At 35.2% G+C, this 12,494-nt stretch overlaps 5 non-coding genes across 5 annotated transcripts; all 5 read right to left on the reverse strand.

The window, feature by feature from the left end:
• Positions 1-4,762: 4,762 nt before the first annotated feature.
• TRNAT-AGU lies at positions 4,763-4,836 on the reverse strand. Its single transcript has one exon. It is a non-coding gene; the product is annotated as a tRNA-Thr (tRNA).
• Positions 4,837-5,819: 983 nt separating this feature from the next.
• On the reverse strand, positions 5,820-5,893 carry TRNAT-AGU. Its single transcript has one exon. It is a non-coding gene; the product is annotated as a tRNA-Thr (tRNA).
• Positions 5,894-7,939: 2,046 nt separating this feature from the next.
• TRNAT-AGU lies at positions 7,940-8,013 on the reverse strand. Its single transcript has one exon. It is a non-coding gene; the product is annotated as a tRNA-Thr (tRNA).
• Positions 8,014-8,996: 983 nt separating this feature from the next.
• Positions 8,997-9,070, reverse strand: TRNAT-AGU. The gene has a single exon. It is a non-coding gene; the product is annotated as a tRNA-Thr (tRNA).
• Positions 9,071-10,049: 979 nt separating this feature from the next.
• TRNAT-AGU lies at positions 10,050-10,123 on the reverse strand. The gene has a single exon. It is a non-coding gene; the product is annotated as a tRNA-Thr (tRNA).
• Positions 10,124-12,494: the final 2,371 nt, after the last annotated feature.

Raw genomic sequence — 12,494 nt, forward strand, 5'->3', positions numbered from 1 at the left:
TTGATGGTTTTGAAATTCAAATGATTTAGCCTTCTGTGCCATTCCCAACAAACTTCATTCGAATTATTTGCCATCAAGCATACGGATTTCTTCGTTGTACTCCAATCTACAACATACATGTTTTTCTTTCTTGATCCGGCTAATACGACTTCATTCGTAGATTCGTCCTTGACTTGACATTTGCCTTTGTAAAATTCTACGAGATATCCTTTGTCGCAAAATTGACTTGTACTAAACAAGTTAAATTTTAATCCTTCGACATAAGATACGTCATCAATTCGTAGACCATTTTTCACAATTGCGCCGGTTCCTTTTGTCATTCCATATCGATCGTTTCCACCGAAAACTACTTTTGGTCCTTCGATACTTTTGAACTCAACTAGACTAGCTTTATTGCCGGTCATATGTCGAGAGCAACCGCTATCGAAATACCAAATTTCCTGCAAGAAAGTTTATTTATTTTTAGGTACCCATGCTTGATTGGGTCCTTTTGTGTTAGTAATTTTTGGCATCCAAATCCACCTAGATCCCACTGATTCAAGAGTAGGTGATTTGTAACCATTAAAAACTCTATAATCATAACGCACTTGCGAATAATGCTTTGGTGCGGGTTGGGAAGCAGATAGTTGCTTGATTTTATGAAAAAGAGCAAATCTGGACTTGGTCCATGGTTTGTCATCAAGCGACCAATCTTGTTCTGAGGGATATAATCTCCCAGCCCCAATTCTCGGAATTCTTCCCATATTCCTATGAGGTTTTGTTGCACTAGACTCGTTGGTTCTCTTTGGAGATACAAATTTTTGCCTTTTAAAAATTTGTTGCCTATCCGAGATATTGAATTTTTGATTCGGCTTTGCAACATTTTTCTTGGCATTAATTTGATTACCAATTCCTTGTCTCATTGTGCTATACTGACTTTTCACAAATTTTACCACTGGGACTTTATTAATTAAAGTAGTAGTAGAATTAGTCAGTTTCACAGGGGTTTGAGAACATGATGGATCGTAGCCTAGTCCGGCTTTATCTCCAGCGGGTTTCTGCATGTTTACCATTTTATCCATTATTTTGGATGAATTTGTAAATGATGCGATTACTTCCTGAAGGTTATGTTCTCGAACCTCTCTAGCTTTGCACTCTTCTTGAAGTCGAACATTTTCGGCTTTCAAATTACTCATTTCATTTAGAGCATTTTGCTATTTTTGTGACATTTCTTCCTTTTCAAGAATTAACGTATTATTGAGCTCTTTGATTTGAGTATGAGTGGCCATTACTTTTTGACAATCTTCCATAAGACTTTGAAATGATTCTTGAGTCTGGAAAGAAGTGTCAACTGAACTAAAAAAGAGCTAGAAGATACCTCTTCGTCGATTTCACGCGCCATATAACATTCTTCATGTTCGGATGTCTTGCCCACTAGGCATAGTAGCGCCATATCTTCTTGTGATGAATCACTAGATGATTCTTCGGATTCACTTGCTTCTAACGGATCGCTTATTAGTGCCTTCCGTTTGCCCTTTTTGAATTTCTTCTCTTTGGATTTGTATTCCACATGTGGAGAAGTATTCGAATTTTTGTCCGCCTTGGGGTGTGGACATTCGGCTATAAAATGTCCAGGCTTTCTACAATTGTAACACACGTTTGTGTTATCTTCGACCGGTTCCCTTCTTGATCTTCTATTTTCTCGAAAGAAATTTCCTTGTGGTGATCCTTTGTTCTTTCGCATGAACTTCTTGAATTTCCTAACAAATAGAGAAAATTGTTCGTCAGATAAAAAATCATTATTTGCTACTGACCTTGATGTTGAGGGTTGTTCGGCCATCAATGCGGATGTTCTTTCATCACGTTATTCCTCGACTCGTGTCTTCATTTCAAACTCATACGCCTTAAGATCACTAAAGAGTTTATCCGTAGATAATGTCCTTAGATCTCTATGATCGCGCATTGCGGTCACCTTCATATCCCAATTTGTAGGTAGTCCGCGTAACACTTTGAGCGATATTTCTGTCTGGGTAATGGTCTTTCCCAGATCCGTGATTTCTCCAAGAATTTTGATCAATCGAGCTTCCATGTCGGTGATGCTTTCGTTCGGTAGCATTTTGAAATCTTCGAACCTCTTCATGGCAATGGTTAGTTTGTTGTCTTTTTCTTGTTCATCGCCTTCACCGATTCCGATAAGTGTATCCCATATTTCTTTTGCTGTAGTGCACTTTCGAATCTTTGGGAATATGGTGTCATCAACCGCTTTGAACAAAATATCTTTGGCAATGTTGTCCAAATTATTTCGCCCTCTATCTTCCTTTGTCCACTCCATTTTTGGCTTTGGAATATATCGTGGAGCATTTGGGGTTAGTGCGGCGGCAGTGTTAACTTCCATAATTTGGATAGGACCATTTGCGATGACTTCCCACATTTCGTCATTTAAAGCAGATAAGTGCACCTGCATACGTATTTTCCAATCATCAAATTTATCAAGTGAGAAAAGCAAATTTTGAGCGAGAGCCATATCTCTCTTCATCTTGAAGATTTTGAGATCTATCTAGCAGTCAAAATTGACTCAAATAGACAACTGCTCTGATACCACTTGTTGGTCCCGAAAGGGTGGCGAGAAGTCTAGAGGGGGGGGGGGTGAATAGACTTCTCTAACTTTTCAAACTTTCTTCGAAAAAACACAAGGCAAATAACACTTTGATAATTTCAACTCTAAGTAACAAGCATCAACAAGATAAACAACTTAGAGCGTGCAGCGGAATAAGTAGCGGTAAAGTGTTATGCTTAATTAGTGCGGTGCTCAAGGAGATATTCTAAACATGCAACACGTTAGAAACACTTGATATGGTTTAAGGATGATGTACGTAAAGTTTTGCTTGCATGCAAACGTGGGAACTATCAAACCCAGACAGATAAAGATATGCGATAAAACGTAATCGGGTTAGTTCGCAGTTAGAATAAGCATGCACAAAATATATGAGCAGTAAGTAAATAGAGAGAGAGATTTATAGTGGTTCAGAGGTGGTGTAATCCTCCTAGTCCACTCTTCTCCTTTCACTTCAAGGAGGAAATTCACTATTCTTCGATCACCCAGATACAATAGTGAATAAGTGTCCACCGACACTTCTCCGAGTGCTTTGCACAAAGCTACACTCCTCCAAGGTTTTTCGCAAGCTCCTCTTGTTACTCCGCCTTCCCGAGTACTTCGCACCAAGCTGTACTCCTACACCACGAGAACTACGCACAAAGCTACTTCCTCCAAGGGTTTTCACAAGCTCCTCTTGTTACTCTGCCCTTCACCACGAGTGCTACGCACAAAGCTACACTCCACCAGGGTTTTTCACTCTCGCTAGTTACTCCGCCCTCTTTCTACACTCAGTAGAGAATATTGCAAAGAAATAAAATTTCTCTCTCACTCATACTTGAATTTTATTCTATGAAGCTCTGTTTCCCCCTTTTTTCGGCTAATAAAAAATATAGCTTGTATCTTTTGCTTGTATGTTTTAGCCGTTGTTCAAGTTGTTGAACTGTTCAATCTCTTGGGGTTTTTCTTGCTTAACTGCTCTCTTCTCATCTATATCCGTCTATTTGTCTTCAAGTCTGCTTGGACAATTTATAGCTAGTAAAAGCTATTTGCCCGTTGATCAACTTTCGATCTTGATCGTCCATTTTGAATTGTAGTTGATCAAAAGATATTTTCAACTTGATCTGAAATGTTAGGTAGATGTCTTTTCTCCTTTTGTCAGATGATTTGAATAATTTGCCTGTTGCCATTTCTTGAATTTTGTAGCCTCCAAAATTCGAATAAGTTCGGCGCGGCAATTTTTGACATTTCTAGTCCTTCATAAATACTCTGACATGTCAAGTTGATCAAATAATTTATCTACTGATTCTTGCTTGAGTATAAAATAATTTCTCCGCGAATCAGCCTTCTTTGAGCGTCTCCGGTTCCACCGTAAAAACTTGATGTTCAGATGAAAATATATCAGATATTTTCTCCTTCATGATCCTTGTAAAATAATATACTGGAACCTCTGTAAAAACTTCACTGTTGTTCATGGTGAGATGCTCTGTTTCGAATTTCTAGCTTGGTTCACCATACTTGGTGTGTTTCTCCATATGGTGCATGGCTTTTGTGAGACTTGTGCATTTTACTTAGTCTCCATATTCTTAGCTAGTCTCCATTTAGCTTAGTCTCCATACGGTTTGGTATACTTTGAGCTAGTCTCCCATACGGTATACGGTCCAATATACTTGACCTTGAGCTAGTCTCCCATACTGTTATACGGTCCAAGCTAGTGTCCCATACGGTCAGAGCTAGTCTCCCATACGGTCCAAGCTAGTCTCCCAAGCTTAAAAATGCTTCACTTAAGATTCAAACTTAAGATCATTTAGCATAGCTCACACGCGTTTCTTCCAACTCCTCTGGCATGATTCTTGGTGAATTATCCGCATCATAATTGTGTTAAGCTATAATCCCGCTTAACATCTAAAATCAACATGTGATTTTCCAGCCTTGTACATGGGTTGCATGATATGGGTGCACCATACTCCGTAGACTCAAACTGACTCAAATAGAATAAAAATGGGGACTACTTGATTTTTCAAAAATACATTCGGCTCATCAAAATTTACAATATATTCCTAACAATAACATTTGTAAAGATGATGAATGAAAGATCAGCCTTCCTTCTTCTACGATTCTTACTTTAACACTTTCATATTTTTTATTGTTGTAGATTTGTAGTATTGTTTTAATTCTAGATTTGAGATTTGCTTTTGTTGAGAGTTGAACTCAAGACCACCCACTTACTAAACGGGTGCTCTAACCAACTGAGGTACAAGAGCAAGACATTTTTTATTATTGATATTGTCTTTGTTGTTATCATTTTGCCTTTTGTTTCAACTTTAATATCCTTATTACTCCATTTTAAGGTAATTAGATTTGTTAAAATGGGAATATCAGTCGAGACTATTGGAATTTTTTCTCTCTCTCTCTTTCGCGAGTCCTGTCCCCCTCACCGGCTTTTCAACGATAATCTAGGGTTTCTTCCCACACGTGGATGGTTGAATGGAACCAAAGAACATTCTGAAGATGAATGCCATCCTTACGCTAGGCGATCTTGACGACGAGGACAACAAACAACGGTTGGTAAACATCGCCACAAGCCATGTAAAACATCTTTCCGTTCAGAATTCTTGGTCGTAGGATAACACATTACAGACATGCCAATAAAATTACAGTACTTTAGCGACACCATAGCGGTTATCTTGCGTACGATGATGGGGATTAACATCAGAGAACTTTAACCTTGACTCTATCTCTTTAGATTCTTCCATGAATGTGCATCATTTAGTTATTAAGGGTTGACGCATGTTATTTACAATTCAAATTTTTGAAACATTTAATTTTGTGTTAGTGGATGTGACCATAGTTCGGTTCTAAGTATGAACTGACGGTTCACATCTCTGGAAAATGGCTAACCGGAACCGAGGATTTCCAGTTTGAACCGCCATTTCGAAGTAATTTTTTATTTTATTTTTTGGATAAATTCTATTTTTAATTTATAAAATAATTCAAAGGCAACAATTAATTTTCTTTTTTGAATTTCTTTTCGTTCTTAAATTTTTAAGCAATGGTTATGTCAAATATTTAAACTCTAAAGTCAAACTAAAAAAATTAAAATTATTTTGAACTTGCACTTAATTTTACAAAGATGAAGTTGTCTATGATATAAAACTTAAAATGAAGAATTCATTCTCCTATATGTTTATTAATTTTTGTGATTATTGTAGATTGGTAGTATCGTTTTAAATTTGGAATTGAGATTTGCTCTTGTTGAGAGTTGAACCCAAGACCTCCGGATTACTAAACGGGTGCTCTAACCAATTGAGCTACAAGAGCTAGACATTTTTTATTATTCATATTGTCATTGATGTTATCATTTTGCGTTTTGTTTCAACTTTAATATCCTTATTACTCCATTTTAAGGTGATTAGATTTGTTAAAATGGGAATATCAGTCAAGACTATTGGAATTTTTTCTCTCGCTCTCTTTCGCGAGTCCTGTCCCCCTCACCGGCTTTACAATGATAATCTAGGGTTTCTTCCCACACGTGGATGGGTGAATGGAACCAAAGAACATTCGGAAGATGAATGCCATCCTTACGCTAGGCGATCTTGACGACGAGGACAACAAACAACGGTTGGTAAACATCGTCACATGCCATGTAAAACATCTTTCCGTTCAGAATTCTTGGCCGTAGGAATACACATTACAGACATGCCAATAAAATTACAGGTCTTTAGCGACACCATAGCGGTTATATTGCGTACGACGATGGGGATTAACATCAGAGAACTTTAACCTTGACTCTATCTCTTTAGATTCTTCCATGAATGTGCATCATTTAGTTATTAAGGGTTGACACATTTTATTTACAATTCAAATTTTTGCAACATTTAATTTAGTGTTAGTGGATGTGACCACGGTTCGGTTCTGAGAATGAACTGACGGTTCACATCTTCGGAAAATGGAAAACTGGAATCGGGGATTTCCAGTTTGAACGGCCATTTCGAACTAATTTTTTATTTTATTTTGTGGATAAATTCTATTTTTAATTTTTAAAATAATTCAAAGGCAACAATTAATTTTGTTTTTTGAAATTCTTTTCGTTCTTAAATTTTTAAACAATGGTTATATCAAATATTTAAACTCTAAAGTCAAACTAAAAAAATTAAAATTATTTTGGACTTGCACTTAATTTTACCAAGATTAAGTTGTCTATGATATAAACCTTAAAATGAAGAATTCATTCTCCTATATCTTTATTATTATTTTTTTGTGATTTCTGTAGAGTGGTAGTATCATTTTAAATTTGGAATTGTGATTTGCTCTTGTTAAGAGTTGACCTCAAAACCTCCCGCTTACTAAACGAGTGCTCTAACCAACTGAGCTACAAGAGCTAGACATTTTTTATTATTGATATTGGCATTGTTGTTATCATTTTGCCTTTTGTTTCAACTTTAATATCCTTATTACTCCATTTTAAGGTGATTAGATTTGTTAAAATGGGAATATCAGTCGAGACTATTGGAATTTTTTCTCTCGCTCTCTTTCGCTAGTCCTGTCCCCCTCACCGGCTTTTCAACGATAATCTAGGGTTTCTTCCCACACGTGGATGGGTGAATGGAACCAAAGAACATTTGGAAGATGAATGCCATCCTTACGCTAGGAGATCTTGATGACGAGGACAACAAACAACGGTTGGTAAACATCGCCACAAGCCATGTAAAAATTCTTTCCGTTCAGAATTCTTGGCCGTAGGAAAACACATTACAGACATGCCAATAAAATTACAGGTCTTTAGCGACACCATAGCGGTTATATTGCGTACGTCGATGGGGATTAACATCAGAGAACTTTAACCTTGACTCTATCTCTTTAGATTCTTCCATGAATGTGCATCATTTAGTTATTAAGGGTTGACGCATGTTATTTACAATTCAAATTTTTGCAACATTTAATTTAGTGTTAGTGGATGTGACCACGGTTCGGTTCTGAGAATGAACTGACGGTTCACATCTTCGGAAAATGGCAAACTGGAACCGGGGATTTCCAGTTTGAACTGCCATTTCGAACTAATTTTTTATTTTATTTTGTGGATAAATTCTATTTTTAATATTTAAAATAATTCAAAGGCAACAATTAATTTTGTTTTTTGAAATTCTTTTCGTTCTTAAATTTTTAAACAATGGTTATATCAAATATTTAAACTCTAAAGTCTAACTAAAAAAATTAAAATTATTTTGAACTTGCACTTAATTTTACCAAGATGAAGTTGTCTATGATATAAAGCTTAAAAATGAAGAATTCATTCTCCTATATATTTTATTATTTTTTGTGATTGTTGTAGATTGGTAGTATCATTTTAAATTTGGAATTGAGATTTTCTCTTGTTGAGAGTTGAACTCAAGACCTCCCGCTTACTAAACGGGTGCTCTAACCAACTGAGCTACAAGAGCTAGACATTTTTTATTATTCATATTGTCATTGTTGTTATCATTTTGCCTTTTGTTTAAACTTTAATATCCTTATTACTCCATTTTAAGGTGATTAGATTTGTTAAAATGGGAATATCAGTCGAGACTATTGGAATTTTTTCTCTCGCTCTCTTTCGCAAGTCCTGTCCCCCTCACCGGCTTTTCAACGATAATCTAGGGTTTCTTCCCACACGTGGATGGGTGAATGGAACCAAAGAACATTCGGTAGATGAATGCCATCCTTACGCTAGGCGATCTTGACGACGAGGACAACAAACAACGGTTGGTAAACATCGTCACAGGCCATGTAAAACATCTTTCCATTCAGAATTCTTGGCCGTAGGAAAACACATTACAGACATGCCAATAAAATTACAGGTCTTTAGTGACACCATTGCGGTTATATTGCGTACGACGATGGGGATTAACATCAGAGAACTTTAACCTTGACTCTATCTCTTTAGATTCTTCCATGAATGTGCATCATTTAGTTATTAAGGGTTGACACATTTTATTTACAATTCAAATTTTTGCAACATTTAATTTAGTGTTAGTGGATGTGACCACGGTTCGGTTCTGAGAATGAACTGAGGTTCACATCTTCGGAAAATGGCAAACTGGAATCGGGGATTTCCAGTTTGAACGGCCATTTCGAACTAATTTTTTATTTTATTTTTTGGATAAATTCTATTTTTAATTTATAAAATAATTCAAAGGCAACAATTAATTTTGTTTTTTAGAAATTCTTTTCGTTCTTAAATTTTTAAACAATGGTTATATCAAATATTTAAACTCTAAAGTCAAACTAAAAAAATTAAAATTATTTTGAACTTGCACTTAATTTTACCAAGATGAAGTTGTCTATGATATAAAACTTAAAATGAAGAATTCATTCTCCTATATGTTTATTAATTTTTGTGATTATTGTAGATTGGTAGTATCGTTTTAAATTTGGAATTGAGATTTGCTCTTGTTGAGAGTTGAACTCAAGACCTCCGGATTACTAAACGGGTGCTCTAACCAACTGAGCTACAAGAGCTAGACATTTTTTATTATTGATATTGTCATTGTTGTTATCATTTTGCCTTTTGTTTCAACTTTAATATCCTTATTACTCCATTTTAAGGTGATTCGATTTGTTAAAATGGGAATATCAGTCGAGACTAATGGAATTTTTTCTCTCGCTCTCTTTCGCGAGTCTTATCCCCCTCACCGGCTTTTCAACGATAATCTAGGGTTTCATTCCACACGTGGATGGTTGAATGGAACCAAAGAACATTCTGAAGATGAATGCCATCCTTACGCATGGCGATCTTGGCGACGAGGACAACAAACAACGATTGGTAAACATCGCCACAGGCAATGTAAAACATCTTTCCATTCAGAATTCTTGGCCGTAGGAAAACATATTACAGACATGCCAATAAAATTACAGTACTTTAGCGACACCATAGCTGTTATCTTGCGTACGACGATGGGAATTAACATCAGAGAACTTTAACCCTGACTATATCTCTTTAGATTCTTCCATGAATGTGCATCATTTAGTTATTAAGCTTTGACGCATGTTATTTTCAATTCAAATTTTTGCAACATTTAATTTAGTGTTAGTGGATGTGACCACGGTTCGGTTCTGAGTATGAACAGACGGTTCACATCTCCGGAAAATGGCAAACCGGAACCGGGGATTTCCAGTTTGAACTGCCATTTCGAACTAAGTTTTTTTTTTTTGGATAAATTCTAATTTTAATTTTTAAAATAATTCAAAGGCAACAATTAATTTTGTTTTTGAAATTCTTTTCATTCTTAAATTTTTAAACAATGGTTATATCAAATATTTAAACTCTAAAGTCAAACTAAAAAATTTAAAATTATTTTGAACTTGCACTTAATTTTACCAATATTAAGTTGTCTATGATATAAAACTTAAAATGAAGAATTCATTCTCCTATATCTTTATTATTTTTTGAGATTATTGTAGATTGGTACTATATCATTTTAAATTTGGAATTGAGATGTGCTCTTGTTGAGAGTTGAACTCAAGACCTCCCTCTTACTAAACGGATGCTCTAACCAACTGAGCTACAAGAGTTAGACATTTTTTATTATTGATATTGTCATTGATGTTATCATTTTGCCTTTTTTTTTCAACTTTAATATCCTTATTACTCCATTTTAAGGTGATTTGATTTGTTAAAATGGGAATATCAGTCGTGACTATTGGAATTTTATCTCTCGCTCTCTTTCGCGAGTCCTGTCCCCCTCACCGGCTTTTCAACCATAATCTAGGGTTTCTTCCCACACGTGGATGGTTGAATGGAACCAAAGAACATTCGGAAGATGAATGCCATCCTTAAGCTCGACGATCTTGACGACGAGGACAACAAACAACGGTTGGTAAACATCGCCACAGACCATTTAAAACACCTTTCCGTTCTGAATTCATGGCCGTAGGAAAACACATTACAGACATGCCAATAAAATTATAGTACTTTAGAGAAACCATAGCGGTTATCTTGCGTACGATGATGGGGATTAACATCAGAGAACTTTAACCTTGACTCTATCACTTTAGATTCTTCCATGAATCTGCATCATTTAGTTTTTAAGGGTTGACACATGTTATTTACAATTCAAATTTTTGCAACATTTAATTTAGTGTTAGTGGATGTGACCACGGTTCGGTTCTGAGTATGAACTGACGGTTCACATCTCCGGAAAATGGCTAACCGTATCCGAGGATTTACAGTTTGAACCGCCTTTTGTAACTAATTTTTTATTTTATTTTTTGGATAAATTCTATTTTTAATTTTTAAAATAATTCAAAGGAAACAATTAATTTTGTTTTTTGAAATTTTTTCGTTCTTAAATTTTTAAACAATGGTTATATCAAATATTTAAACTCTAAAGTCAAACTAAAAAAGTTAAAATTATTTTGAACTTGCACTTAATTTTACCAAGATTAAGTTGTCTATGATATAAAACTTAAAATGAAGAATTCATTCTCCTATATCTTTATTAATTTTTGTGATTATTGAAGATTGGTAGTATCATTTTAAATTTGGAATTGAGATTTCCTCTTTTTGAGAGTGGTTCTCAAGACCTCCCGCTTACTAAACGACTGCTCTAACCAACTGAGCTACAAGAGCAAGACATTTTTTATTATTGATATTGTCATTGTTGTTGCCATTTTGCCTTTTGATTTAACTTTAATATCCTTATTACTCCATTTTAAGATGATTAGATTTGTTAAAATGGGAATATCAGTCGAGACTATTGGAATTTTTTCTCTCGCTCTCTTTCGCGAGTCCTGTTCCCCTCATCGGCTTTTCAACGATAATCTAGGGTTTCATCCCACACGTGGATGGTTGAATGGAACCAAAGAACATTCAGAAGATGAATGCCATCCTTACGCTAGGAGATCTTGACGACGAGGACAACAAACAACGGTTGGTAAAAATCCTCACAGGCCATGTAAAACATCTTTCCGTTCAGAATTCTTGGTCGTTGGAAAACACATCACAGACATGCCAATAAAATTACAGTTGTTTAGCGACACCATAGCGGTTATCTTGCGTACGACGATGGGGATTAACATCAGAGAACTTTAACCCTGACTATATCTCTTTAGATTCTTCCATGAATGTGCATCAATTAGTTTATAAGGGTTGATGAATGTTATTTACAATTCAAATTATTGCAACATTTAATTTTGTGTTAGTGGATGTGACCACGGTTCGGTTCTGAGTATGAACTGACGGTTCACATCTCCGGAAAATGCTAAACCGGTACCGGGGATTTCCAGTTTGAACTGCCATTTCGAACTAATTTTTTTTTTTATTTTTTGGATAAATTCTATTTTTAATTTTTAAAATAATTCAAAAGCAACAATTAATTTTTTTTTTAAATTCTTTTCGTTCTTAAATTTTTAAACAATGGTTATATCAAATATTTAAACTCTAACGTCAAACTAAAAAAATTAAAATTATTTTCAACTTGCACTTAATTTTACCAAGATTAAGTTGTCTATGATATAAAACTTAAAATGAAGAATTCATTCACCTATATCTTAACTATTATTTGTGATTATTGTAGATTGTTAGTATTATTTTAAATGAAGAGTTGAACTCAAGACCTCCCGCTTACTAAACGGGTGCTCTAACCAACTAAGCTAGAAGAGCTACACATTTTTTATTATTGATATTGTCATTTTTCTTGTTATTTTGCCTTTTGTTTAAACTTTAATATCCTTATTACTCCATTTTAAGGTGATTAGATTTGTTAAAATGGGAATATCAGTCGAGACTATTGGAATTTTTTCTCTTGCTCTCTTTCTCGAGTCCTATCCCCTTACCGGCTTTTCAACGATAATCTAGGGTTTCTTCCCACACGTGGATGGTTGAATGGAACCAAAGAACGTTCGGAAGATAAATGCCATCCTTACGCTAGGCGATCTTAACGAC

This window comes from Ipomoea nil, unplaced genomic scaffold (genome assembly GCF_001879475.1).
Source record: "Ipomoea nil cultivar Tokyo-kokei standard unplaced genomic scaffold, Asagao_1.1 scaffold0681, whole genome shotgun sequence".
NCBI lineage: Eukaryota > Viridiplantae > Streptophyta > Magnoliopsida > Solanales > Convolvulaceae > Ipomoea > Ipomoea nil.